Below are 24,362 nucleotides of genomic sequence, written 5' to 3' on the forward strand. Positions count from 1 at the left end.
CATGAGTTGGACTTGCCCAAACCTCACTCCTGTTTTGAACATGAGTGTTGACTGATCCAGCCAGAGACCCAAAGTAGTCTGCCTACCACCCCTAATAAGGGCATGTGCCCAGATCCTGCCTTTCTCTGTCTGTCTTGTCATATTATGATCCCCTGAGTCAGGATGTGTTCTTTCTCCAGGATCTGTGAGCAATAAATTTTCTCCTTCACCTTCTCTCGTGGTCTGCTGTTGAACCATGGCTCACCATCTGACATCCTGTGCTCCACTTAACAAGTGTTGATTTAATAAATTTCCAACATAGACAAATACAAATATTTATAACACCTATGTGCTATTGTTTAACAATTGAAATAGTAAGGATATGAATGTTGCAATTAGAATAACATGAGGATTTTATAAAATTACTCAAATATTATTTGGAAATTTGATAGTACTTTGAAGTGCAGTGGCTCTATGGTGTCTCATGGTATGAACTGAACTCATGGATCAGGTACAGAGGCAGTCACCACCACCTAGAGCCTCCTTTGGGCTTTCACATTCTGATGACATCTGCCATGTTCTAACCAGACTTTCTCTACACATCACCTGTGTGGCATCACCAGAACCTCACAGCACTTTTACCCCCTTAATTCAATCAAAGCAGACTCAGACATCAAGCCTCAGGATTAGAGGATGCCACGGGGCATAAACAATCAAGAAAAAATAAATTATGAGGTCACAAACTGGACAAAAATGGCTGGCTTTGGAATATAACTTGAAGTTGATCAGGGTGAGGGATGAAAAATAAGAAAATGAACAATTTGAGGGTTTGTTTCACCTTCCCAAAGTAATACAATTCTAATCCTCTAGAACTGGGGTAACAGTAAAGAAAAGGCCTTTTACTGGGTGAAATTGATTTAGAGAATTTCTTCAGGGCTTTGACCAGGCCCCAGGAAACACGGAAAGACCTCAGGGTGGATACCAAGTACGGGAGACTGTGTCATCTTTTCTCATCAGCTCGTTTGCAGCTGTTTTTTTCTGTGCCCTTAACTTCATCTTCCACCAGATTTCACAAGCACAGTTTTTCTAAGTCACCCATATTTTCCTATTCTGGGCAGATTCCCAGGAAACTGCTCCTCTTCTTAAAACAAATGCCAAAAACCAAGCAAATCAACACATCATTTCTTTTATTTTAGGAGCCTATTCTCAGTTAGATAATTCATGAATTTAATAAGTGACTTCATTTTTCTATTATTTTACTATTGCTTAGCTACTGGTTATAACATGAGGGGATTTAGATATAAGAATATTGAATTCTGGTAATATTAACCAAGACTCAGTGGAGACAAAAATTGTAGAAAGGAAATTTATGACTATTGTTCCAGTTAAACAAACAGTTCAATAATGGCATTCAAAATGGTGAGATGTTTGAATGACAGTGTACAAAATATGATGGTATCAAACCCATCCAAAAGGCACAGACACAGGGTAATCAATCATATGGCAAACGGTGATAGGCCCAGGCAGACGTAGGTCATAGTTGTGGATCCAGGTGTTTTATTCATTCTACAGCCAAAGAATGGAGTATGGTGATAGGGGGTTGGAAGAAATCATTATCTGCTTGGCTGTATGTCAGAGCTTCCATCACACAGATGCAGAAAGGAGCTAGGCTGCAATTCTATCAGGCATGCTTTGGAGTCAAAGGGAATGTATGGAAAATGTGGTGGCTTGGGTACTCTATACTGTCATCCCATCACTACAGGGGAATTAACTATAAGACTATTTCTAAATACTACAGAAAGTTTCTCAAAGTATAGTCCTCAGACACCCTGGTCTAGAAACACGTGCCATGAAGATAGATTCTATGTCTGCTTGGGTAAAGAGCTTATGTACTGATTTTCTCACAGAAGATAATGCAAGTTTGCCAGCCTATAGTGGGGAGTTTGGGTTGTAAGTTGCATGGGGAGTGTGATGCAATTCATACCGTCCTCTATTTGACATAGACAGATTGTTTAAAATAACTTCAAAGTAAAATTTAATGTTACATAATTAAATCAATATTCCTTTAATCTGTTCGTTGATGCACCCTCATGCTAAGGACTTTTTTTTTTTCAGTGATTATTCTTGTAATAGGAAAAAGGGATTGCAAAAAATAGTCACGAGTACCAAAATTCAACCAAGTTGTTGTAATTTGCTGATTTAGACCGAATCTAAACAGATTCTAGCTTGCTTTTTTCCAAAAAGTGATTTAGATAATGAGTTACTTTCTTGACTCTAAATTAATGACAGGGCAATAGCTTGCAAAAGCTTTGATTATGAGAAGTTGCTTTCTTTTTCATTATGAACACAAAGCAGCAATGTCAATGCACCAGGAAATTACTCCATTTGTTTAGTGCAAGTGGCTTCTTCATTGTAGAATTCAATGTGATGAGTTAGTAAGAATTCCCTTCAGTCTAAGATTTATACACAGAAGTTTGGTACTTACAAAAAAAGGCTTTATTAACATTATCAATCAGTAAAGTGACTCTAAAATTAACTATGAAAATTACTAATCTCTAAATAAAATTTAGTTCTCCTATTAAAACACATATAAGTAACAAAATAACATTAAAGTATAATAAAATTCAGTATATTACCAATTGTAAGACTTTGAAAATCAAATTTTCAGCATTTTTATTCCCTTCTAAATAGCTAATTAGAATTGATGCAAATGCTACTTGCCACCAGAAAAGTCAGGTTTTCTAAAACATTTGGGAATAATCAAGAAAAATTATGCCTATATAATGGAATACAATAGGACAATTAAAAGGAATGAGGTATGTCCATACATTTACACATGAAAAGAAGCCCTCAATATATTTTTGGCTAATAAAAACATTGCAAGAACATATGGAGTTGATCCTTAAACAACATGGGTTTGAACTATGGGGGTCCACTTATATGTGAATTTCCTTGTAAACAAATGATGTAAACTTGAATTGTACATAGAGTACTCTAAATGTGCTTTCTTTTCTTGTAATTTTCTTAATAACATTTTTTTCTCTAACTTCCTGTACTATAATACTGTATATTATACATGTAACATACAAAAATGAGAGTAAATCAATCATCTGTTATTGGCAAGGTTTCCAGTCAATAATAGGCTATTAGTAATTTTTTTGAGAGCCAAAAGTTGTTTGCAGAATTTTGACTTTTTGGGGGTTGATGACTTAACACCCGCATTGATCAAATCTCTACTACATAGTACAATCTTTCCCTTGGCAAAATGATGCATGTATTTCTATATTTCTTCATGTATATGCCTGTCTATCAGAGCAGGCACTAAAATGTTAGTGTGCTAAGTTGGGTGATGGAATTTTAGGGAATTAAAATTTTGTTTTTTATGATTTTCTGTATTTGGTTGATGTCCTGCTTTTAAATTTCCTAAAATGAATATGTCCTAAAAAACAAAGGTTCACATGAACAAAGAAATAAGTCAATTAAAGAACCCCTATGTCATCATTAAATTAAATAGAGGTCTGCACACCTCAGCAGAGCCTCCTGGGCAGAAGCAGGACCTTCACCTCAACCCCAGACCTTGGACTCTGATGGGGAAACAAATGTTTCTGGCTCTTTCTACACTTTCTAATCTTATCCCTTTAGCATCAAAATGACCCCTGATATATTAAATGAGGTTCAAATTTTGGAGGAGTTTTTGTGGACAATTATTTAGGAAGCATCTGGAAACATGTACTAATAGGTTCCTCACCATCCTCCAATTTGCCAAGAAGTATAGCACATAAAACAAATGAAACCAGCAGGACTCTTGCTTGGTAGAGAAACATTTCTTTGCTTTAATTTAGTAGGAAACAGCTAGAAGACTCTATAACTTCCACTTAATAGATTACTCCTTTAGAGCAATCTATTACTACAGGGCCTGACTTTGCTGATCAGTGATAATTTAAGAGTGTGAATATAAGAAAGTATTTCAAGAATTTTATTTTCCTCTCATCAGAGAAAACACTTTTGTACAAGCCTGAAAATCATATTTTCAGGGCCTGAGGCAAAAGTACAAATGGAAAGTCATATACCATAAGTCAAAATAATAAAAAGTTATCAATCAAATTAGTGAATTGTTAAATAAAATATGTGCTAGCATCCTTCTTTGACGTATATCCCTACGCAACAACCTTAAATTCTGTTTGAACTGAGTGTTCTGGACTCCTGGGCTGAGAGCCTGCCTCGTCGTCGTCCATCCTGGCTCCGTATAGTGAGTGGTCATGAACACAAATATGGATGAGATTAGCCTGCATGTGTGAGTTCCATCAACACCTATGAACAACGGTACCCTCTGTCTTGAACCCCTACTTTTGGGCTAGGGATACTCACACTGGTGGTGCTGTCAGACCTGGGGAAAAAAATCTGCACAACTCCAGTGCGTGGGTGTGAGAGTTATTAAGCAAATCCAGGGTCCTGGCTTTGCAGTATGGTCTAGAGAAGAGGCTAATAAATGCTTTAGATGACTACCTCCTCTTGACTCCACAAGAATCCAGCCCATGGGACGGGGCAGACAGAAGATGATAAAAAGTAGTAGACCTGAGAGTGAACCACCCAGATTGATCTCCTATCAAAGAGACACTTGCAGTCTCCACTCCCAGAGGTGCTCACAATCCTTCCAGAGATGTCCTCACTGACAGATAACTAATCGAAGGATATCCTTTCCTGGGGAGCCTACATCCAGTGACTGAGTAAGGTGAGAATATGAAGTTTGGCCAATTTTCCTCCTCGTTTGACAGCACTGATTTTAACTCCAGCACTCCCCCTTGTGGTTGGCCAAGGCTGTCATACCACCTGAATTTTAAATTTTGTATCTTTGTCCCTCCCATCTGCAGGGTTGATGACAAGGACTTCCCCTACTAAAACTCCTGTACTAAGCTCTGTCTCAGATTGTTTTCCAAAGAGTCAGCCTGCTTTCCCCAGCAGAGCAAGGCTGTTTAAAGTGGGGAATCAGAGCAAGGTCCTTGTTGCCTAAGCTAACAGATACTGTTAGGGTTCCATTTGCCTAATCTTCAATAGCAGGCTTAACAGTGACCTGGTGAGGTACTTGATTATGTGGGCACCATGAGTCCACCCCCCAGAAATCCTGATTTGTAGATTTGGATTGCAGCTGATAAAACTGAATTTTGAACAAATTCAAATTTTGATGCAGGTGGTTATCAGACTCAACTTGAGTGACTTTTACTGTGGTAGGTCTATACTTTCTGAAGTTCAATGCTACTCGTCAAAAGCCCTTTTCCCTATTGTTCCTCAAGTCAGGGAGGAAACTACTGCTTATTGTTTCATATATAACAGTAGATAAAGTGACACGAAGCATAAGGAGAAAAAAATTCCATGCAGTAATTAGCAATATAAAAAATATCTTAGGGGCCTCTCCTGGTGGCGCAGCGGTTGAGTACTGGGCTGTGAAGCTGCCCACAGCCTCTGCAGCGCCAGTTCAATCCCCAGCCACTGCCACCACCGAGGGTCCCACATGGCACACAGACCTCTCCTGCCGGGCTCCCTGCTCCCCTCAGCAGTGTGTTTCGTCAGTCTGCCTGTTCTGTTCCCCTGCTCTGGCTCTGGTGAATTCTCTCACCCTCCCGCGCTTCTGACTGTACCCAGTGCTTGTATAAATAAATAAATAAATCTTTAAAAAAAAGTTTAAATTCCCTGTTAAAAGCAGCGTGAAACTATAGGAAGAGCAGGGGGATATATAGTAGTCATTTGCAGTAATAATCACTTGTTAGAGCTTAGGTTCTTAACAGTGGATACCTAGCAAAATAGCAATAAATAATACAACATGGACTGCATGCCTGTTATGCTTCATAAGGAAAACGGCTAGTAAGTTTGGGCAGGAAGATAGTACTGTGGGTTGCTAGGTCAAAAAAGTTTTGAGCTGCATTCTCAGCTGGACTTGGAAGTACAAGCATCATTTCAATTCAGCAGACATCATACACGATCACGAGAAATTCAAATTAGAAGTGAAATAAAAACAAGACTCATGGAGTTCTTTTTTTATGTCAGGCACTATTCTTGTGCTTGAAATAAGCAGCTTTAATTAAAACAAAGAGGTGGCTATTATCACCTCCAAATGCGAGTGAGGAAATATGAGGGTTAGTAGAGCTAAAGATAAATACCCAAGGATAAGTAACAAGTAATGCACTAGAGATGCAGGGTAAGTCAGGTCTGTCTTTTTCTAGAGTCTTGCTCTTCACACATAAACCACCACAACAGCTCTTGAAGAGGCCGACAGTGTGGTCCTAGCAATTGAAAAAAGGGAATGATCTTTGCAATATGCAGTTAATGCCCACTCTGGCCGAAGCAGCACATTCATGAAGGGGACTAAGAAAGAAAGAGATAGGGTGACTTTGAAAGGTTTGGATTTTAGTTTATGGGCTACTCAGTAACCATTGATTATTCTCTAGATGTTTGCAGTGAGCCATTTTTCAAATAAGCACTTCTTTTCAAGCTCTTCATCTTTTGATGGGGATAAAATCACATAACATAATTTGGACTGTACAGGGTAGCATTGTTAACTATAAGCTCAGAGCTGACAGCAGACATCCTCTTTTTCATTTTTATTTATGATTTTGAAATCTCTAAATGTTCAACATGTTTTATAAAATAATGATGCTTAAAATATTAATTTAATTTGCCTTTCTCAGAGAAATGTGTCCTGAGGCACTTCAATTTTATTAATGACTGTTAGTCAAAGTAGATGCTGCTGATAGATTTTTTCACATTTTCTATGCTTAATAATTTACATAATTCTTTTCCCACAGTGCAGTATCTTTTGTGGAGTCTGACAGTGAATTGTTTCTACAGAGAATGTTTTTGGCTGCAAGCAAGAGTATAGTAAGAGTTGCTGAAGATGTTTGCAAATCCTATCCAACTTTGTTGTCACGTATCTGTGACTTCACCACTGACTCTCGGTGCTTCCTAAATTCTAGTAAACTGGCCATTTTCAACATTGTTTAATCTGATCTCTTTTTTGAGTTGGCCAGTATCTATGAGGTCATTAATTTTGAGGTAGAGAGAATGTCATCCCTTGAAGTCATCATGGAGCTGTGTCCTTTCTCCTATACTGTGCACTTCATTTTGGCTTAAAAGGATTACAGAAACTGTAGACAACAGTATTATGATCGAGGAAGGAAAAGGGCAGGAAAGAGGGTGGTTCATTTTTAACAAAACAATAAAATTATTCCTGGAGACCCTTCATCAGACTTTGCCTTATATCTCCTAACATAGGACAGTAAGCGTCCTAAGTCCCATGGCATCCCTTAGTTGCAAAGAACAAGACACATTCATCAAAACATGCCTCTATTAAAAAAAAAAATTTCTATACTTTAGAGGAAAGCACAAAAAGTAGCTGGATATGAATACTGAGTGAACTAACCCACAGTAGCCATCACAGTAAGTGAAAACCACTTAAAATATTCAAATGAGTGGTTGAAGTGGTAAACTTCTGTACAATCTCAAGTCCTTAGGGCCAGAAGGGAGGGCAAAAGAAGAACAGACACATGCTGTGCAATACCATGAAGTTTAAATGAAAATAACTGTCCTGACAAGTTGATGGAGTCCCTTCTGATTCTATCATGCAACTTAATTTTGGTTAAACTGTTTTTATTTACTTGGGATTTGAATTCTTTAATTACAATTGGGTGTACTTAAGTCATTCTCCCAAAGCATTTCTTTAATTAATTCTCTTCTCTTGTGAGGTATTGTGAGGAAATTTAATTTTACTTAGTCTTCATGAGATACATAAAGAGCTGTGAGATTACTCTCTGGAGAAAGGAAAGAGAAAAGGAAGAAACAAGAAATACTAGTGTCTTCTGACCACCGAAGATGTGGCAGCCCATTACATAAGTTATTTCATTTAATCCTCATGAAATCTTATCAGGGACAGGTAACATTTATTATGTAACATAGAAACCCTCCTGAATTTACTTTGCATTCCTCATGTCTATGAGTGTTGATTCCCAGAGACATGTAAATGTTTATTCAATGAATAAGTTTCAGGTCTGTCTGACTAAAAAGCCCATGCTGTTTAAATTGTGACCTGTTGCATCTCCCAATAGTTTACATTAGTGTTATTCTCCAATTTTCTAGTAAATTCTGAAAGGGCAAAGTTTTATTTGAAGTAGTTTAGTAAAATCAGAACCAGAATTCGATCATTTACTATCAATTGATCTTGGGCATGTTTCTCAAAAATCCTTTTGGCTACATATTTTTCTTTTAAAAAGTTAATGCCTAACATATAGAGTACTTTCTAGATGACAGGAATTCTTCTAAGTCTTTACACAAATCTTGACATTTAATCTCTGCAATGCCATTCTGAAGTATGTGTGTTGTTATCTCTGTTTCACTAATAAACAGTTGCTGCCACAAAAAACTGTTGGGGAAAAAACCACCCCAAAATTCAATTAAATTAGTAACTATATATTTTCTTGACTATGGAGGTAGATGAAGGATAGCTATGTTATAATTTCTCATGGGAAACACTACACACTTCTTAACGTATGATGAACATAGCATATTAATTATACCATGTGGTATCAGGGAAATTAAACACGGAATGGGCTAAATGTTGGTTGGTTTTTCAGTGGGGAAGGAGATGCTTGGTTAGGGTGATTACACTCTACTCCACAAGTTTTTCTTCTTTTTTTTTGAGTCCAGTCTGTGAACCTGGGCATATTTCCTTTTGTAAATGAATAGGTGTAAGATACTAACAATTTATAAGGGTTGTTCACATCTGTTTATGCCACATAAGATGTCATTGACCAAAGAAGACCCAAAGTCAAGTGGGGATAAAATAAGTGTGTTATTTTCAGTGGGAGGTAGAAGATACTTAATATTTTGGAACAATAACTTGTGACATGAAAAAACTTGGCCATACTGATAGAGCTAACAAGACTAAATAGGGATTAGACTGGGATATAAAACTATGTTACATCTTAATCTGTTCTTAATACTGTACTATATTTTATAATACAACTGATTTTATTTATATTTATTTATGCAAACAAGAACTGGTGTGCAAGAGGTATGGGGGGTGAGAGGATTCACCAGAGACAGAGTGGAGAGCAGAACAGGCAGATTGACTGAAATACACTGCTGAGGGGAGCAGCAGGCAAGTCAGGAGAGGTCTGCTGTGCCATGTGGGTCAGCTCCCTGGCTGGGAATCAAACGCTTGTTGCACAGGCTGCCCATAGCTTGATAGCACTAGACTTTAACTCCTGCACCACCAGGAAGGCCCCAATACAACTAGGGTTTAAAAAAAGTCCACAAAAGGATTATTTAGGAAGAGATGTGACCAAGTTATATGTGTATGTAGACCACTGAACATAGTGCTTGGCATATAATAAATGTGAAAATAAGTCTCTGGGACTTAGTCTCACAAAACTGTATTTTAAAATACTCATAAATACAAATGAAATTGACAAAGATGACCTAATTCATGTTTACATTCATGTAACTCACTCAGGAATTGGGAAGAGATAGATACTTCACTTTTCTCAACACCGAGGAAAAAAATACAATTTCCCATTAGAAAAATTTGATGTTACTAAAGCCCTCAGAACTTTAGGCAAAAATTCAAATTAATTTAAGCTTTTGATCTTTTCCTCTTAATTCCAAGAATCTTTTATTCTGTTTATTCCACTGACAGGACATAATTCTGTGCATACAATTATGAATAAGACAAAGATCTTTGGTCTTAAGATGTTTACAGCCTATTCTAATTATTTCTTACTAGATCTTTGACTTGATGAGCAAAAAACTGTCATGCTGATTAACTTGTGGACAGCTGGGATAAGCACAGGGCTATAGGGGAGCCATATGACCTGTGTAGTGTTTGGGGAGGGTTTTCTTAAAGGACTGATTGACAAAGAAAACCCTAAAGGACAAAAATCCATTTAGCCAGATCAATAAGGTTGGGTTTGGAAACAGAGAGAAGGAGCAAAACATGTCCAGGTCAGAAAGGTGTGCAAAGCAAAGAAGTTAGAGAAAAATAGAAGCATCAGGGAAAGGAAATAGTTTAATATGACTAGACTATGGAGTTACAGCCCCATGTGGTAGCTGATCAGGGGTGGCTATTCAACAATTTTTTTAAAGATTTATTTATTTATTTATACAAGCACTGGGTACAGTCAGAAGCACAGGAGGGTAAGACAATTCACCAGAGCCAGAGCGGGGAACAGAACAGGCAGACTGAAGAAGTACACTGCTGAGGGGAGCAGCATAAGGCAGGAGAGGTCTGAGCACCATGTGGGACCCTTGCCGGCGAGCGGGGATCAAACCAGCGCTGCAGAGGCTGTGGGCAGCTTCGCAGCCCAGCGCTCAGCCACTGCGCCACCAGGGGAGGCCCAGCTATTCAACAATTTTAAGGGGTGACACACTGGATTTCAAAGACTTAGTACAAAAAATAATTGAAATATATCAATGTTTTTAAAGTGATTGCATGCTCAAATGACAATATTTTGGAAATTGTCTTTTGAGTATATATATATATATATATATATATATATATATATATATATACATATTGGGTTAAATAATTATATTTTTCGTAATTAACTATACCTGTGTTTTACCTTTGTAATGTGACTACCAGAAAGTGTAAAATCATGTATGTGACTACATTTGTGTTTGTTGTATTTCTACAGGACACAACTTTGGGGAAGCTAAGGTAGGCAGTGACAAGAGATGTTGGGGAGCTAATGGAAGATGTGAACATTTCATTATATTTATTTTATTTGTATAACTGTAAGTTTTGAAGACAACACTCCACTAAAGGACTGAAGTTTCTCACCACACAGTCCTGGGATCTCACAATGATTGTCTCTAATGTGCCCACACCAGTCAGGCAACTAATGTCATTGTGAAAGGCTATAGACTTTCTTTTCTCCTTCTCTAGCTTCCACTTATCCCCTTGATTTGAGTTGCCATGCCCTGTCCAGGGGCTACCAAAACATTTTTGCCATGTGCTTCTGCTCTCCATTGCTTCATAGATGCAACACTATCTTCACTTTAGGAAATCCCTTTTTTTCCCCATTTTCAGTAAGAAGCCTCAGGAGGGATTTGCCCCTTGATCTCAAGTGTCACATACAAAGCCCAAGAGACTCTGGGCTTAGAAATATCTGTGTGTCCCAAATCCTTGTCCATGGGGATTGGTTCAGGAATGGCATATTACCCAATCTCTGGGTAGTGAAAAACTTGATAACGTTTGCTGTGACTTCTGGGAAAGAAGCCTTTTCTCATGTTCAGTAGGAAGCACTACAAGAACTTCTGCATACTGGGGATTGCACAACAAGAACATGTCCTCTGTCGCCGGTGGCCTTGCAGTGACAAGGGAAGATGCTGCTAAAATGAAGCGAATACTGAAGAAATGGGACTGAGTAAGAGAGTGAGGCCTACTCTTTGCCCTGGCTTGGGTGTTTCCCCAGGCATTCAACTTCCTATGTTGTTTCAGTCATCTTGAGATGATTTTTTTGTACTAGTGTTTCCAGAGATTCTCAAAGTAAAGGACTCCTGCAGACCTGAACAGTGACAGGCTGGGTGCAGATGAGAGGAGAGAGGACACCTTTCTTTCTGTTACACTTTGTCACAGTGTTTTCTGAAACTATTGTGCTGAAGACCAGTTTTCAGAAAAGTGCTAAAAATTAGTTCTAAGTGGAAAGAATCCTGACTCCCCTCTTCTGCTCGACTTTCTCATCTTTATCTCATGATAAAGTTTACTCCTAAAATTTGCTCCCTTTTCTCAGCTATGCAGTAAACACATCCATGAATATAACAGAGGTGTGGGGGAACAGTGTTATCTATCCAGGCAACAACCAGACAAAAATATCTTGATACACATACATCTGTTCATATGATGAAATGACTGTGTACACATTTGAATAACTTCTGGTTTATTGGAGGAAGGGCCAGACTATTTTAAGTTGTCAAATATAATTTCATCATTTAAAAGGTGAAAAATCCACTATCTAAGAGGTTCCATCTGACTTTCACATGGAAACTAATATCTGTTCACATTCTGTAACTAAGGTCTCCTAACAAAAGAATATGTCAAACATCTAGTGGTTGTCCAAGGAATTACAAATTTGTCTCAATCCCATACAATTATGAAAGAAACTTTACATCACACTTAAGAACCAGTAGGACTTGGAGTTCTTTGCTGTGCCCAAGTCATCACAACCAGACTAGCCTTCTGTCATTTCTCTCCCCTTTTCTGCACGTGGTCTTGAAGTAGGAATCACAATTTATATACTGAGGTTTTCCCGTATGTGATTTTTCCATGTTTGAGTTTTAGAGGAATTCATACAAAATAAATTAAAATTTTATACCTGGGGCCTTCCCGGTGGCACAGCAAGGTTGAACACAGTGCTGTGAAGATGTTCGCAGTCTCTGCAGCACTGGTTCGATTCCCGGCAGGCCAGGGAGATACCCACATGGTGCAGCAGACCTCTCCTGTCTCGCCCGCTGCTCCCCTCAGCAGTGTTTTTGGTCATCTGCCTGTTCTGTTCCCTTCTCTGTCTCTGGTGAATCCTCTCACCCTCCTGCACCTCTGGCCTGTATCCCAGTTCTTGTATAAATAAATAAACCTTAAAAAATGATAAAAGTTTATACCTGGGAATTATAATCATGAATAAAAATATTTTATGAAAAAGTTTATGTCCTAGGAGATTAATGCTAATGACCATCATGCTTATAATTAACAAACCTTTCTTTCATAATAAAACATACTCTATCACTTCTCAGAGTATATAGCCAATGTCCACAGTACATGATTTGGGAGAAAAATCTATGAAAACTATTTAGGGAATGGTGTATTTTTTGACTGAGTTACATGTAGTACTACTTATATTATTTTAAACTGTCTATGTCTATGGTTTGGTAGCTCTGTGCTAGAAGGTGCATTTGTCAAAGTACCTAGACTAGATTAGGGACTCAATAAATACCCTATGTATTCTCTAAGAGTAATTCAATATAGCCATTTATTTAGAACATTTCCTCTTCTCAAACATTTTGGTAACACCAGGATAAATATGAATGATTTGTTTATGGTTAAGATAGGTATACAATTTTTTACACTCATTTGATACTTTGATATATATTTTTTATGATACATCAAGATGCTACCTTAGTCATTGTATTTTTTTTAATTAATAAATTTTATTTTTATATTCCCCATACAATTGCAATCCCCCCATTCTGACCCCAATCCCTCCCCTCGCCCCCCTCCCCCCAAAAGTGTCTCTGGTTCATAGTTTTTGTTGATTTTGATTTTCACTTTCTTATAGTTATTCATTTTCCTGGTCCCTTATTTAAGTTTTCTAGATTCCTGCTATGAGTGAGACCATCCGGTATTTTTCTTTTTCTTTTTGGCTTATTTCACTGAGCATGATCCCTTCCAGCGCCATCCATGTTGCTGCAAATTGCATGTGTTTATCTTTTTTGAATGCTGAGTAATATTCCATGGTATATATGTACCACATCTTCTTGATCCAGTCATCTATTTTTGGGCATTTGGGCTGTTTCCAAAGCTTAGCTATTGTAAACAGTGCTGCTATAAACATAGGGGTGCAGGTGTTTTTTGGAATTGATGTTTCTGTGTTCTTTGGGTAAATACCTAGGAGTGGAATTGCTGGATCCAGTGGGAGCTCTATGTTTAGTAGGTCCAGAAATCTCCACACAGCTCTCCATAGTGGTTGGACCAGTTTGCACTCCCACCAACAGTGCAGAAGAGTTCCTTTTTCTCCACAACCTCGCCAACATTTGTTGTTGCTAGTTTTTTAATATGTGCCATTCTCACTGGTGTAAGATGGTATCTCATGGTAGTTTTGATTTGCATTTCCCTGATTGCAAGTGATGTTGAACATTTTTTCAAATGCCTGCTGGCCATTCGCATTTCCTCTTCAGAGAAGTTTCTTTTTAGCTCCTCTGTCCATTTTTTGACTGGATTATTTTCTTTGTTGTTGTTGAGTCTCATCAGCTCTTTGCAGATTTTGTGATCAGTCCTTTATCATTAGTGTTGTGTGCAAAAATGTTCTCCCAGCTGGTGGGGTTTCTCTTTGTTTTTGTTATTGTCTCTTTTGCTGTGCAGAAGCTCTTTAATTTGATGTAGTCCCAGCTGTTGATCTTTGCCTTCATTATCACTGCTTTGGGTGATGTGTCTGTAAAGATGTCTTTGATATGCAAATCACGTAGTGTTTCGCCTATATTTCCTTCTATGTATTTTATGGTTTCAGGTCTTATGTCTAGTTCTTTAATCCATTTTGAGTTGATTTTTGTATATGGTGTAAGGTAGTGGTCAAGCTTCATTCTTTTGCATGTAGCGACCCAGTTTTCCCAGCACCATTTATTGAACAAACTTTCTTTGCTCCAATGCATAGTCTTTGCTCCTTTGTCAAAGATTAGTTGACCATAAATCTGTGGGTTTATTTCTGGATTTTCTATTCGATTCCATTGGTCTGTATGTCCGTTCTTGTTCCAATACCATGCAGTTTTGATGATTATGGCTTTGTAGTAGAGTTTGAAGTCTGGGAGTGTGATACCTCCATTCCCTTCTTTTTTTTTCAGTAGAGCTTTGGCTATTCGGGGTTTTTGGTGATTCCATATGAATTTCATCAATAATTGTTCTATTTCTTTGAAGAATGACATTGAAATTTTGATTGGAATAGCATTGAATCTGTATATTGCTTTTGGTAGGATGGCCATTTTAATAATGTTTATTCTCCCAATCCATGAGCAGGGGATGTTTTTCCATTTCTTTGTGTCTTCTTCTATTTCTTTTAACAGTGTTTTATAGTTTTCTTTGTATAGGTCCTTTACCTCTTTTGTTAGATTTATTCCCAAATATTTGATTTTTTTTTGTTTCAATAATAAAAGGGATGGTTTTTTTGATTTCTTCTTCTTCAGATTTATTGTTTGTATATAGGAAGGCTACTGACTTTTGCGTGTTGATTTTTGTATCCTGCCACTTTACTGAACTGATTGATGAGTTGAATTAGTTTTTCTGTGGAGTTTTTTGGGTTCTCTATGTATATTATCATATCATCTGCAAAGAGTGATAGTTTGACTTCTCTTTTCCTATTTGGATTCCTTGGATGTCTTTCTCTTGTCTTATTGCTCTGGCTAGGACTTCCAGTATTATATTGAAAAGCAGTGGTGAGAGTGGACATCCTTGTCTTGTTCCAGATCTTAATGGAATTGCTTTCAGCTTTTCACCATTGAGAATGATACTGGCTGTTGGCTTGTCATAGATGGCCTTTATGATGTTGAGGTATGTTCCTTGTATCCCAAGAATTTCAAGGGCTTTTATCATGAATGGGTGTTGCACTTTGTCGAAAGCTTTCTCAGCATCTATTGATATTATCATATGGTTTTTATATTTCTTTTTGTTGATGTGTTGGATAACGTTGATTGATTTTGGATGTTAAACCATCCTTGTGTCCCTGGAATGAATCCTACTTGGTCATGGTGAATTACCTTATGGATACACTGTTGGATTCTGATAGCTAAAATTTTATTGAGGATTTTTGCATCAGTGTTCATTAGGGAGATTGGCCTATAGTTTTCTTTTTTTTGTGTTGTCCTTGTTCGGTTTTGGTATTAGTGTAATGTTGGCTTCATAGAACGTGTTAGGTATTATACCTTCCTTCTCAATTTTTTGGAAGAGTTTGTGAAGGATAGGCACCAATTCACCTCTGAATGTTTGGTAGAATTCAATTGTAAATCCATCAGGTCCTGGGCTTTTGTTTTTGGGGAGGTTTTTGATTACCATTTCAATTTCGCTAATTGTAATTGGTCTGTTTAGGTGTTCTATTTCTTCTTTATCTAGCTTTGGGTGATTGTAGAGTTGTAGGAATTTGTCCATCTCCTCTAGATTGTTGAACTTGTTTCCATATAACTGTTCATAGTAGTTATTAATTATTCTTTTGATTTCTGCTGTGTCCGTTGTGATTTCTTCTCTTTCATTTATTATCCTATTTATTTGTGCTTTCTCCCTTTTTGCCCTTGTGAGCCTGGCTAGGGGTTTATCTATTTTATTTATTTTTTCGAAGAACCAGCTCTTGGTTTCATTGATCTTTTGGATTATTTTTTTAGTTTCGATTTCATTTATTTCTGCTTTGGTTTTTATTATTTCTTTTCTTCTGCTGGTTTTGGGGGTTTTTTGTTGTTCTTTTTCTAGATCTTTGAGCTTCGAGATTAGGTTGTTTCTTTGAGTTCTTTCTTGTTTCTTGATGTGAGCATCTATTGCTATATATTTTCCTCTTATTACTGCTTTTGCTGCATCCCATACATTTAGGAAATTGGTGTCCTCCTTGTCATTCAATTCAAAGAATTTTTAATTTCTTCTTTTATTTCCTCGTTAGTCCAGTGGACTTCCAGTAGTGTGGGTTTCAATCTCCACGAGGTAGGAGAGTACCTTGCCTTCTTTTTATGATTTATTTCTAGTTTGATGCCTTCATGGTCAGAAAAGATGGTTGGTATGATTTCAATCTTGGTGTATCTGTTGATGTTTGTCTTGTGCCCCAGTATATGATCGATCCTAGAGAATGATCCGTGTGCGCTTGAGAAAAATGTATACTCAGATTTTTTTGGGTTTAGTGTTCTATATATGTCTGTTAAGCCCAAATGCTCTAGGTCCTTATTTAGAGCTTTAGTGTCTTTACTTATTTTTTGTCTTGTTGATCTATCCATTGTTGATAGTGGTGTGTTGAAGTCTCCCACTACGTATGTGTTTTCTCTGATGTCTGTTTTCAGAGATGCCAATAGTTGTCTGATATATTTTGGTGCTCCTTCGTTTGGTGAATATATGTTAATGAGTGTTATTTCTTCTTGAAGTATTGTCCCCTTGATCATAATGTAATGACCACTGGGGTCTCTTTTTATCTTTTTAAGTTTGAAATCTGTTTTATCTGATATGAGTATAGCTGTTCCTGCCTTCTTTTTTGGTCCATTTGCTTGTAGAATTGTTTTCCATCCTTTAACTTTGAGTCTATTTTTATCTTTTGCAGCTAAATGTGTTTCCTGGAGACAGCAAAAGGTTGGGTTTTGTTTCTTAATCCAGCCTGCAGCTCTGTGTCTTTTTATTGGAGAGTTTAGTCTATTTACATTTAGAGTTAGTATTGATATGTTAGCATCTGTATTTGCCATTGTGTTTGTCTTTCCTTTGATTTTATTTATTTATTCTTTTAATAACTTTCTTTGGCCTTCTTTTGTTGTTATTCGTCCCTCTGAGGTTCTGGCTTTAGGACTCCTTGTAGTATTTTTTGGAGTGGGGGTTTAGTCGTAATAAAATTCCAGAGTTTCTGTTTGTCTGGGAAGGTCCTTATTCTTTCTTCAAAGAAGAAGGAGAGCTTTGCAGGATAGAGTATTCTTGGTTGGCATCTGTTTTCTTGGAGTCTGTTGACTATGTCCCTCCACTCTCTCCTTGCCCGTAGTGTTTCTTCAGAGAAGTCTGATGTCAGCCTGATTGGTTTCCCTTTGAATGTTATCTGTTTCTTCCCTCTTGTTAGTTTCATTATTTCCTTGTCTTGGATTCTTGGGAGCTTTACTATTATGTGTCTTGCTGTATTTTCCTTTCGTCATGGAAGTTTGGTGTTCTTCTTGCTTCTTGTATATCAATTTTCAGATCCTTCTTCGCGTTTGGGAAGTTCTCTTCAATTATATCCATGAATATTTTCTCTGTTTCTACATCTCTCTCCTCTCCTTCTGGGATTCCTATAACTCTTATATTTCCTTTCCTCATGGAGTCAGATAGTTCCCGAAGTCTTTCTTCGGTCTTTTTCCTTCGTACTTCTCCTTCCTTTTCTGTTTTAGTTCTTTTTATTTCTGTGTCTTCAAGAGTACTTATTCATTCTTCCATTTCATCTATTCTGCTTTCATTGCTTTTCCCAGAGTTCTTTAGCGTCTCCATTAATTCTTTGATCTCCTGCATTTCTTTTACTTCCCTCTTTAGGGACTCAATTTCATTCTTCTGGTCATTAATTATTTTCCCCTTATCATTGTTTTCCTTTATGACTTCTGTCAGTTTTTTAATCACAGCAATTTTAAATTCTCTATCTGGAAGGCTCAGAAGTTCTTCCAAGTTACTGTCGTTGCAATCTGGTAGATGGTTTTCTTTTTGTGGTGTGCTTTTTTGCTGAGGAGTTGCTGGGTTGCATGTGGTTTTTCTACTCCCTGCTGCCTGTTTTCTAATTTGCCGTATTCCTTGTGACACTGTGTTGCTGTTACTGGCCGGCATCTTGGGCGACCTTCCCAGCTCACCACTGGCTCCTCTGGGGAACTTCTGCTGGGTTCACAAGTCTCCAGCAAAGAAAGGTCCCTGCTGCAAAATGGCGATGCGGGAACACGCTCCCCTGCACGCCCGGTCTGCCCCAGCGGTGGGTGCTGCTCCCCTCTGGGCTGGAACTGCAGGCTAGAAGGCGCCCAGCATGGGCAAGCCTCCCAGCTTACCTCTGTCTCCTCGGTGAGCCTTCTGCTGGGTTCACACAGTCTCCAGCAAGAAGGGTCCCTGCTGCAAAATGATGTCGGTGCCCCGGGGACGTGCTCCCCTGCACGCCCGGTCTGCCCCAGCGGTGGATGCTGCTCCCCTCTGGGCTGGAACTGCAGGCTAGAAGGTGCCCGGCATGGGCAAGCCTCCCAGCTTAACCTCTGTCTCCTCAGTGAGCCTTCTGCTGGGTTCACACAGTCTCCAGCAAGAAGGGTCCCTGCTGCAAAATGGCGATGCGGGAACGCGCTCCCCTGCACGCCCGGTCTGCCCCCCTTAGTCATTGTATTAAGACAAAATCTAGATAAAATATCGTAAGTGACAATAGGAATTTACTCTAGCACCCTATCATTTTGCATAGGAGAATTATGACAAATTTTTGTATCTCTAATCAGCATCCACACTCTGACAAGAAAGGGCATTAAGATTTTCTTCATTTTTTTTACGCTCAATCCCATTGTGAGAAATATTTAAAAAATTAACTTAGATTGGCAAAACTATTCCTTGACTGGCCTAGTTTAAATTCTTTAACCCAGTCACACTTATCATCTAGCAGTGACATAATAGACTTTATAAATGAACCATTTACATCATTTCTTCCAGATATAGTTACTTCAGTTGCTCTGAATCTGTAGGATAAAGAACTATTCAAGGAGAGAGGATAGTCCTTCAGAACAAGACTAAGGAAGAAAAAGTAACAGACCAATGAAGGTAATGGGTCACAGCATTAAAGGAGAATGGTCGAAAGAAATTCCTCCAGGAGCAAACATGTGAAAATAGAACAATGTATTCTGACATTTTCAGAAAGAAAAATAAAGAGGACATATTTGGAAAAAAAGATAAATGATAAATTCAGATCTTTCTTATTTCAAAGTTTTCTCTTTTGCTTACTCTCAGGGTAAAATTAGCAATACATAAATTAAGACAACTTGTCTGGAAGGAAAAAAACTACAATCATTTATTTGTATACTAGTTATTAGTATTGATACTTTTGATGTATCAAAAGTCATAGATGCTTATTTTAAATTTCCTTTGCCCACTGTTGGGCTAAGGATCACCAAGGAGTCTACAACATAGGTGATTCTATGAATAAGTAAGTGGATAAAGATGTTGTGTCTAGGTGCAGGGAAGGGTGCTAGATCAGCCATGTTTCATGAGACTTGTGCTTGGGACCCCTGGAATTATTCTTTTCAAAACAGAACAGCATTTGTTTGGGTAGGACAATATCCAGGGGCCTACGCTCTGACTGGTGAGGGAAAAAGTGACATTAACCATGAGGAGGAGTAACCTTTTTTTTCCATGAATTAACACAAGCTGAACAGTGGGTGGCGGAGCTGTTGCCATGCTCTTTAGGAAAACTAGTTTCTGGCATATTTCTGCCTTTAGCTTGTCTACTGACTTTTTGGGGAAATAAACAGAGCTTGCCCAAATGTTAATGTCAGATGATAACATTTGTCAGGCTAGATTCTAATCAGTCATTATCTGATCAATGAGCTGACAAAAATTAATACTTGTTAATGAGGATTTATTGAACATCTACTCTGTAGCATTATGAAAAACACACCAACATGAAAATTGACTTAAGTTGTTTATTTTATCTGGAGACAAAATTATACCTTAAAAGAAAATTCTATTTTTTTGGGATGTGGACTATGCATGTAAATATGAAGAGAGATTTATAAAAAAGCAGACAAGGTCTGCTTTTAATTAATTAATTAATTAATTTGTTTTATTTGTTTTAAAATAAAACTAAATGGTTACAATTAGTTTGCCACAAGATAATAATTAAAAATATTCCCTCCCCCCAAAAAAAGCCAAGGACTAGATGATTTTTCAAATAAATATCATCAAACCTTTAAAGAAAAACTTATGCCCATTTTAACAAGTTTTAGTAATAAATTTAGTAAACTTTAATAATAAATTATTCCAAGAAATTCAAGGAGGGACTACTTCCTAACATATTCTATGATGTAAACATTACCCTAAACAAAACTAGATTAAAAAAACCACACAAAAATAAAACTACCAATATCTCTGATGACTACAGATGTGAAAATTCTCAAAAAATACTAGCTAATCAAATTCAGTGACATGTAAAATGTAGACTCCTTGACCAAGTGGGACCACTGCCATGGAGGAGGGTCAGGGAGTATAATGGATGGTGATAGAGAAAAAAAGGTATCATTTGTTACCCCTTTTGATCAAACCCACATAGAAGACAGCATTAAAAAAAGGACAACTCATGCATGCTTGAATTTCAAGTGCTTTATACAGTTCTTAGTGCAATTGTGTTCTCAAAATTTAAAAAATATTAATAAATTATACTACGACAGGAAAAAGCAGTAATCTATAGACACATGAAAATCAGTTGGGATACATTCTGATGAACTCTTACAGTTTGTGAAGTTTCACTTTTTCTTATGCCAAAATAAGTTCTTCCTTCTGTTCAGAGAGCAAGATTCAGTAGGGTATGCAGATTTGATTTATGCCTTTAGATGGTGCCATTACTTAAAATATTTGATTCAATGTCCAATTTCTGTGACATTTAAGTGTAGGTCTTCTATATTCAAATGTCTCTAAAAAAAATCTCACTTTTATCATGTAATTTCTTTATAGTAATTGATGGACAAAGATGAAAACCATATCAATGACAAAGAACATGTAAGTTCACATCATATTTTTGCTTGAATCATATAACCAGAAAATAAGGATCCAGATTCGTCCATTTTCCCCTTTCTTTCCCCACAAGTAAAACTATTTTTTCTTTGCTTTTCTAAAATATATGATTCACCAAAATGTCCTCACTCTAATCTCAGATTCCAAACTAGGGCTTTGGTTATGTCAAGGGATCTGATTGATATCATTCATCTCCATGATTAAGGATTATGGCTGGAATAAATGAGAAAGGATGAACTAAAAATCTTAGAGAAACATATTTTAGACATCAAAGACTCAGCATAAGATGGGAGAAACACACTGATATAAAAGGTTTCAGCAACAGTTTGAGTTCTTTATTTTTCTATCTTATCTATCTGCCTCTCTATTATCTAGCTACCTACCTACTTAACTACCTACATATAATTTACCTATATGATGGTTAATTTTATGTGTTCTCTTCACTGGGCCATAGGAATTACAGCTATTTAATCAAATATCATTCTATGTGTTCCCGTGAAGGTATTTTGGCATGAGATTAATTGAATTTCAGATGGTGTGAAGAAGATTGCCCTCCCCAATGTTGGTGGACTTCATCTACTCTTTCCATCATCTAACTGGAACAAATTCACTGACCTTTCTTTGAGTAAGAATTTCTCCTCCCTAATTGCCTTTAAATAGGACGTTGTCTTTTTCCTGCCTTTTCACTAAATCATTAGACTTTCTGGGTTTCCATCTTGCTGGTCTTCCTTGAGATTGGAAGAACACCATCAGTTCTCCTGGTTCTCAGGTCTTAAGACGTGGAATAAAACCTTCAAAATTTATATTTTCATGTTATACAAAAAGTATAATCATATTAAATATTTGGAACCAAATATATATTTAAATATATGAATATATGTCTATAATGTACATTATATAAATATTGCACACACATACACACACACGCACCACTATTGGTTCTGTTTCTTTAGAGAACCCTGCTAATGTAACATGGATCAGTAAGGTTGATTTTATGCAGTGTCATTGATAAATGATTCAGAGCCATGGATAGAAAACTGAACAGGTCCAACTCACATTTCTTATAAAGTCATGTAGCTTCAGTCAATATAGAATAAACTAAAATCAACATACAGTTGGGAAGGGAAAAACTGTTACCTTGACTTTGCTTTTGCATTATGACTTTTGTAAAAGTAGTACTTTTATATATTATTGTTGTAGATTTACGCTTTTGTTTTTTAAATGGTGGTAGAAGCAAGAATTTTCTAAACTAAAAGAGAAAATTCTCTTTTTACTAGTACTTGAAAAATTACTACAGTATTTCATAATTAGACTTAGGAAAATGGATATACTGAAAAGAAAGTATAAAAGAAAGAGAGAAAATAAAAGAAATAGCAAAAGCTAAAGAGCTCTAAATTCAAAGCTTCTGTCATTCTCAGGGCATATTACATTACTGGTTTTTATAAATGACAGCATCCACGGAATATCATCAACCCAGGAAATTCACTTGAGCTTTGAAGAGTTTTTATTGGGACTTCATTAAGCAGGTACCATTAATTGGTAGATTGTCCATGTAGTTGCACTCAATTTCCAGCCTTCCTTCCCAAGAGGTCAATATGATATGACAGAGCCTTTGGGGCTTATCTTGCATCACCCTGCTAGCATAAACTATCAAATCATCAGATGTAGTCCAGGGATTATCGTGAAAAACAGACACTAATGCCACTCTGAAAATTCCAAGGGTTTAGAGTTTAACATCATGAACAAAAGCCAGTCCTCTCTAAGGACAAGACCAAATTATTTACAAAGGTACACAGGCACACATATTTTTAAAATTAAAGCAAGTATCATCATCTTGATTAACTAAATTAAATAACAGTCAAAGAAGAAATTTTAAATCACCCTACAATAGGCAGATGTAACTACTACCTAAACTTTGATACACATATTTTTCTAAAGTTTTGAAATCCAATTGTGTATGCAACTTTGTATTCCGTCTGGTTGATTCTTGAATAGACTAACTCAAACTTCATTTCATCATTTTTTTTTTTCCATTAGCAGTGCCTGGGAAGGTACAAACTACATTTTTGATGTTCCATTGCCATAAAGGACAAGAATCAAGACATAGTCCATGGAAACTTGGAATTCAGAGATGAGATGGAGATTGTTTTATGCAGCGAGGGGAGCAGAGAAGCAGTTCTGGAAAAGATGAATATTTGCGGCACTAGAATTCATGTTCCAGTCCCTGGTCACCAGCTTCACATTTGTGAGGCAGTTGTGATGGGAACATAACAACTCCAGTTAGGAGCAGTGGCTTTCCTAATGTGTGCAACAGATAATGTGCTGTGACCGTAAAGTCCAAAAAAATGCATAGAGTTTGCAGATACTGAATTGCTCTCTTTTAAAAATAATTTGGTAAGGACCTAATTCCTGGTATTGAGTCATTTGTACATAATGTACCTGGAGTGGCTTTTGTTTCCAGTTCTGAAATCTGAGTAAAGCATTTTGTAAATGACCTTATTAGGCCTTTCCAATCATCAGAATAATCTTGAAAAAAAATATTTCAAATGACAACTTAAAAATTCTTTTATGGAACTAATGTTGAGAATATATCTGACACCCATATGAACAAGTATTTAATATAAAAATAGATAACCTCACTTTCTTGAACTTTGCATTTTTATAGAGAATAGAACACATGTATGCATATTTATGCTAGTACTTCAACTTTACAGTATTCACATTAATTTTGTTTTAAAATTTAACTGAAATTCACTATAGCCCAAGGTTTCTGCTATTTCAAATCCTACAATAAATTTTTTTTAAAAGTTAGTTGAGACATATTGAAAGAAAGTGTTTGTTCAAATTTTAAATTAACAGTACATATTTTAACCACAGGTGCCAATGACAGTATATATATATATATATATATATATATTTTTTTTTTCTCCCAAATAACCTGTCAACAAGTGTAGACTAGAGCAAGGGATATGGGAGAGCAATTAAGAGAAAACCAACAATGTTATGTCTGTTTTAAATATAATTTCCAGAACAAAAAGATATATAACTAGAGATGTGGAGGGAATTCTCTTTCTCCCCTACAACAGTCACTGGACAGACAATAAAATTTTCTTTAGAAATTCATGAAAATATATATTAGCTCATTGCCACTGAGATTTATGAAGTATGAGAATAGTTTATATGAATAAATTAT

At 36.8% G+C, this 24,362-nt stretch overlaps 1 long non-coding RNA gene across 3 annotated transcripts; it reads left to right on the forward strand.

Moving 5' to 3' along the window:
- The first annotated feature begins 4,185 nt into the window (after window positions 1–4,185).
- Window positions 4,186–23,510, forward strand: LOC119260970 (uncharacterized). Of its 3 annotated transcripts, none has more exons than XR_008549155.1 (7): window positions 4,186–4,711; window positions 10,662–10,684; window positions 11,263–11,393; window positions 19,097–19,204; window positions 21,110–21,154; window positions 21,702–21,794; window positions 23,207–23,510. It is a non-coding gene; the product is annotated as an uncharacterized LOC119260970 (long non-coding RNA). The 3 variants fall into 3 exon arrangements; XR_005128870.2 differs by having other exon boundaries at window positions 11,266–11,393; XR_008549156.1 differs by lacking the exon at window positions 23,207–23,510 and having other exon boundaries at window positions 21,671–21,716.
- The last annotated feature ends 852 nt before the right edge of the window (window positions 23,511–24,362 follow it).

Source organism: Talpa occidentalis, unplaced genomic scaffold (genome assembly GCF_014898055.3).
Source record: "Talpa occidentalis isolate TD23 unplaced genomic scaffold, MPIMG_talOcc4v2.1 talOcc4.6, whole genome shotgun sequence".
NCBI classification, from domain to species: domain Eukaryota; kingdom Metazoa; phylum Chordata; class Mammalia; order Eulipotyphla; family Talpidae; genus Talpa; species Talpa occidentalis.